Consider the following 6,011-nt stretch of genomic DNA (forward strand, 5'->3'; position numbering starts at 1 on the left):
GGGTGCACAGCGTACCAGATGATAAAATGAAAAATGCATACTTTGCCGCATAATATTACATTGAAAATTCTAAATTTTGAAGAATTACTCTAAATCAGTTTCAAAGTTCAGTTAAATTTCGTAAAAAGGAAAAAATTCCAGCACCCACATTCTTATCAAAGTCAGATCTGCGGTAAAAAAAAAAAATCATAATTTTATAAAACAAAAACAGAAAGGAAAATTTGATCGATAGTTACAGTTTAGTGCAAGCAAAACGCAGAAGAGTTGAAAATGTAGGAAATTCTTCTCACGGGTATGCTAAATATCAAATCTTTTTTTGCTTAATTTGGCTTCTGGATTTCCTTATCATGAGCTTTCTTCAACTCCCAGTGTGTGAAATGTGTGACGGTGGGCTTTTCTGTTGCAGAAGTTATAGAGACTAAAATAACGACGTTAGTTGACGGCGGTTGAAATTTTCAAAATTTATTTTTAAAAAAAGTAATTGTCCTCGGTTGGACTTGGAAATCGGAGGTAAAAAATTTGAATTATTTTGTACGTGCATGATTTCCTTTTTACTTTTGTTTGTATATTTTTTAATTTTATAGTATCCACAATAAAAATTACTCATGTAAATAATTGGAAATATATTTCATTCCGACTATTGGATATTGACAAAAACTTTTTCTTATTTTTCTTATTTTTTATTGTGAACTAGTGAATATTGTGAGTTATGTATTGTTTACTATCATGGTGCATAGATTGAATTATTTTGTAATAGAGTGCAAGAAACAACCATTCAAAGAGATAACTAACTTTGCTTTAACTCGAAGTTGAAAATATGAGTCCACTGTCCACACATAGGAATATGTTACTTGTAGTTGTGGTCAAAGAAGATTTTTACATCATTTTATAAACCTTGTAAATATTGGCCTAATTATCCTCTGAAACATGAGAATCTGCATTTTTCAGCGATCTTTAATTTTATGAACTACGCCATTTATTTTCATATAAAAAACTAATTGCATAGAAGGAAAAAAATTATTTTTGATACAGAGAAAAAAAAGAAAAGAAAATATGTCCTTTCTTCTCAATCTATTCATGCTAATTACGATTTGTTTATTGAAATAAATGGGTGGAACCATAGTTATACAGCTAATGATAATTTTGACAGTCTAACTATGAAGGGATAGACGTTTAAGTTTCAACTGCTTAGACAATTGTAATTAGTATTTGCCATTTGTGGCCCACTAATTATTGCTTACGATGGATCCCATCACTGAATAATATTGCTAACCCTTTCGATAAAGCCCTTATACCTTATTATTTATTAATTACTCTAAAATACCAAAAATCTCAACCTTTTTCCATTTCCCTTTTAGATGGATAAGGTTGATCACTCCTGAAATTAAAAAATAAAAAACATAACATAAATTATCTTTATGTCTAAATTTAACATTGTACTTTATAGTATTTTTTTTACCACGCTTGAATATGTTGGAAACGTGTGACATTTGAAAGGTTTCAAACCTTTCACTTTCATGTCCTTTGGTGTTTCATGTTCTTGTGTTAATTTTTTGGTTTATGGTGGTTAATTCCATGACCTTCCATGTCCACATTTGATGCCTATAAAAGGCACGGAGTTGTAGAGAGACGAACACCAACAACAAACATCATCATCTTTTCTCTCTAAGGTCTCTACATCATAGTGTGCATCTTAGGAGCATTGTCTAGCTCGATTCTCGGAACTCCATCAAGTTCGCCGGTGCCTAGCGGGTTTGAGGTGCTTCTACACGCTAGGAGGAAGTCGTTTTATCTTTGGGGGCAATACGTCATTCCGTGAGCACTAGCCGGGGCGTAATTTGTCTTGCGGAAAGAGGGCTTTCCTCGACTCGACTTATAAATTTGGTTTGCTTTATTTCCGTTGTAATTTTCATTCCTCTTTTTGTTGCAAGTTTCCTTTTGATTGTAATAGTTAGAGTACCGCCTGTACACGGCTTGAGAATTTCTTCCCATTATTTCTAACAATCGCAAGACAAATTAGTGTACTCTTCTAAGACAGGATTATACCAATTGAAGTTGGAGGAAACATGAGCACCAAAGCTGGAATGAAGAAACGAACAGTACCAATGTTCATGAGCTACGAAATGGTTAATTCCTTGAGATCTATTCTCTTGAGAATTGTGTTTATCGTTTGTCAGTTGACAAGCAAGACCAATTTTGACTTGGTAGTAATAATTTGGATGCATGGGTTGTTGAATATACCAATGCACATATGGTTCAATATAATTGTGTACTTATTGTTGGAGACAATATTGTGCAAATTATTTGAACGTGTTGTTATAAACAACAAAGATCACGAGGTGATCGCAATGGTCTCCGATGTGAACCATGGTAACAATCCAAATGAATGGTTTGTTGATACAGGTGCCACATGTCATGTGTGCTCCGAAAGAAGCATTTTTTCTGCCTACAAATCTGTTGGAGGTAGAAAAGTACGTATGGGAAACCAAGCCTCTTCTAAGGTGGTTGGTGTGGGTAATGTGTTCCTAAAATTAGGATCTGGAAAAGTTCTTACCCTTAGGAATGTACTGCATGTCCCAGACATCCGAAATAATTTGGTGTCAGGCTCACTTCTAGTAAATCATGGATTTTCACTAGAATTTGAGTGTGAAAAGGTTATATTGACCAAGTATGAAAAGTTCATAGGTGAAGGTCACCTAGTGAATGGGCTTTTTGAGCTGAATGTTACGGTCATTCACCGTGGAAAAGGAATAAGCAATAAGGAAAATGACACATCCTCTTATTTGCTTGAAAGCTATGACTTATGGCACAATAGATTGGGACATGTAAATCTAAATGCTATAAAAAGATTAGTAAATCTTAATTTACTAAAAGTAGATAAGTTTAACTCACAAGAAAGATGTGAAGTGTGTGTTGAAGCCAAAATGGCTAAACTGCCGTTCCATTCGGTAGAGCGAAGCACAAAACCTCTTGAATTGATCCATACAGACGTATGTGATTTGAAATTTGTGCAAACAAGAGGTGGTAAAAAGTACTTCATCACATTTATAGATGATTGCACAAGGTATTGTTACCTTTACTTATTAAGAAGTAAAGATGAGGCAATTGAAGCGTTTAAAGACTTCAAAAATGAAGCCGAAAATCAACTTAATTGTCGAATTAAGTGTGTTCGAAGTGATAGAGGTGGTGAGTATGTAGCTCCGTTTGCAGAATTATGTCATGCAAGTGGTATAATTCACCAAACCACAGCTCCATATTCTCCTCAATCAAATGGTGTTGCTGAACGCAAAAATCGAACACTAAAAGAGATGATGAATGCTTTGTTGATTAATTCAGGATTACCCCAGAACATGTGGGGGAAGGCTGTGTTAAGAGCGAATCATATCCTGAACAAAATTCCACCAAAAAAATAGGGATGTAACTCCTTATGAGTTGTGGAAAGGGAAGAAACCTTCGTATTCATACCTCAAAGTGTGGGGGTGTTTAGCGAAGGTAGAAGTGCCACCTCCGAAACAAGTTGCAATAGGCCCTAAAACAGTCGATTGCATCTTTATTGGCCATGCACTTAATAGTAGTGCCTATCGTTTCCTAGTCCATAGGTCAGTTGTGCCTGGCGTGGCTGAAGGAACAACGATTGAGTCAAGGAATGCTATATTCTTTGAGAATGTTTACCCTTGTAAGAGGCAAGAGGATCGTTCTAGTGAAAGAATGATGGATGAATCCACTAGTTCTAATCCTCCAAAAAGGACGAGGTCAAGTCCTGAGGATGTTGAACCAAGACGTGGTAAAAGAGTTAAAGTTGCTAAGACATTTGGTTCCGACTTCATAACTTTTATGTTGGATGACGAACCAAAGTCAGTGGCGGAAGCTTTGTCTGGCCCAGACGCAGCGTGGTGGCAAGAAGCTATCAACAGTGAGATTGAATCCATCATGAGAAATAACACCTGGGTGTTAGTAGACTTGCATGAAGGCTGTAAGACTTTAGGGTGCAAGTGGATTCTGAAAAGGAAATATAAGCCCGATGGTACTATAGATAAGTACAAAGCTCGCCTAGTTGTCCAAGGCTTTAAGCAGAAAGAAGGGCATGACTTTTTTGATACCTATTCACCTGTTACGAGAATCACTTCCATTCGGGTGCTTCTTGCGATTGCTGCTTTGCACAATCTTGAGATTCACCAAATGGATGTGAAAACTGCGTTTCTGAATGGTGATCTGGAAGAAGAAATATATATGGAACAACCCGAAGGGTTTGTTGTGCCTGGGCAAGAGCGTAAAGTATGCAAACTGGTAAAGTCATTATATGGGTTGAAGCAAGCACCATTACAATGGCATTTAAAATTTGACAACGTGATGTTGGCAAATGGTTTCACTATCAATGAGTGCGATAAGTGTGTTTACATTAAGAACACAGATAACGGTTTCGTTATTGTGTGTCTTTATGTAGATGATATGTTGATTACTGGCAGCAATAGTGCCATTATCAATGAAACCAAAAACATGTTGAAGAGAAATTTCGACATGAAAGATATGGGTTTAGCTGATGTGATTCTCGGAATCAAAATTAAAAGGAATCATGAGGGAATTGCTCTGACACAATCTCATTATATTGAGAAAGTGCTAAAGAAATTTCACTCATTCGATTGTGAGCCAGCTAAGACTCCATTGGAACCCAACGTGCATTTGAGTAAGCACACGGGTGAGCCTGTAGCTCAAGAAGAATATGCAAGGATCATAGGGAGTTTGATGTTTATCACAAACTGCACCCGACCAGATCTTGCGTGTACGGTGAATAAGCTGAGCCGATTTACGAGCAACCCAAGCAAGGAACATTTAGTGCCATTATCAATGAAACCAAAAACATGTTGAAGAGAAATTTCGACATGAAAGATATGGGTTTAGCTGATGTGATTCTCGGAATCAAAATTAAAAGGAATCATGAGGGAATTGCTCTGACACAATCTCATTATATTGAGAAAGTGCTAAAGAAATTTCACTCATTCGATTGTGAGCCAGCTAAGACTCCATTGGAACCCAACGTGCATTTGAATAAGCACACGGGTGAGCCTGTAGCTCAAGAAGAATATGCAAGGATCATAGGGAGTTTGATGTTTATCACAAACTGCACCCGACCAGATCTTGCGTGTACGGTGAATAAGCTGAGCCGATTTACGAGCAACCCAAGCAAGGAACATTGGAAAGCTCTGCGTAGGGTTTTGAGATACTTGAAGTATACTCTTAACTTTGAGCTGTTGTACACAAGATATCCCCAAGTACTTGAAGGGTATTGTGATGCAAATTGGATCTCTGATTCAAAAGACTCGTTCTCGACGAGTGGTTATGTGTTCATTGTTGGGGGTGGTGCTGTTTCGTGGAAATTAACGAAACAGACGTGTATTGCTCGTTCCACCATGGAATCTGAGTTTATTGCATTGGATAAAGCAGGGGAAGAAGCCGAGAGGCTCAGAAATTTCCTAGAATGTATTCCATGTTGGAAGAAGCCAGTGCCGACAGTAGTGATATACTGTGATAGCCAAGCAGCTATAGGGAGAGCACATAGTGGCTTATACAACGGTAAGTCTCGACATATTCGTCGGCGACATAATACCATCAGGCAATTGATCACAAGTGGTGTTATCACAGTTGACTATGTAAGGTCAGTTGATAACTTAGCGGATCCGTTAACAAAAGGTTTAAACCGTGATCAAATGCATAAATTGCTAAAAGGAATGGGACTGAAAACCACATCTTAAAAGATGATTATAGTGGTAACCCAACCATACGATTGGAGATCCCATGGGCTTGGTTCAATGGGAAAACGAAGCTATATGAATCTAGTTGTAACACTCGGAAGATTTTTTTATCTTCGCCCATTCTTTAGAAAGCATTGAGTGTTGTAACCTGCTTGTGGTAAGAGGCTAAGTTTTGACTTTTATTGATTCTTAGAAACCTCGAGGAGGTGGGTATTGCAGGATACCTAGAAAAGAATCACCTATGTAAGTGAAGAAGTGTGG

The sequence above is a fragment of the Salvia splendens genome, chromosome 6 (genome assembly GCF_004379255.2).
Source record: "Salvia splendens isolate huo1 chromosome 6, SspV2, whole genome shotgun sequence".
Classification (NCBI taxonomy): domain Eukaryota; kingdom Viridiplantae; phylum Streptophyta; class Magnoliopsida; order Lamiales; family Lamiaceae; genus Salvia; species Salvia splendens.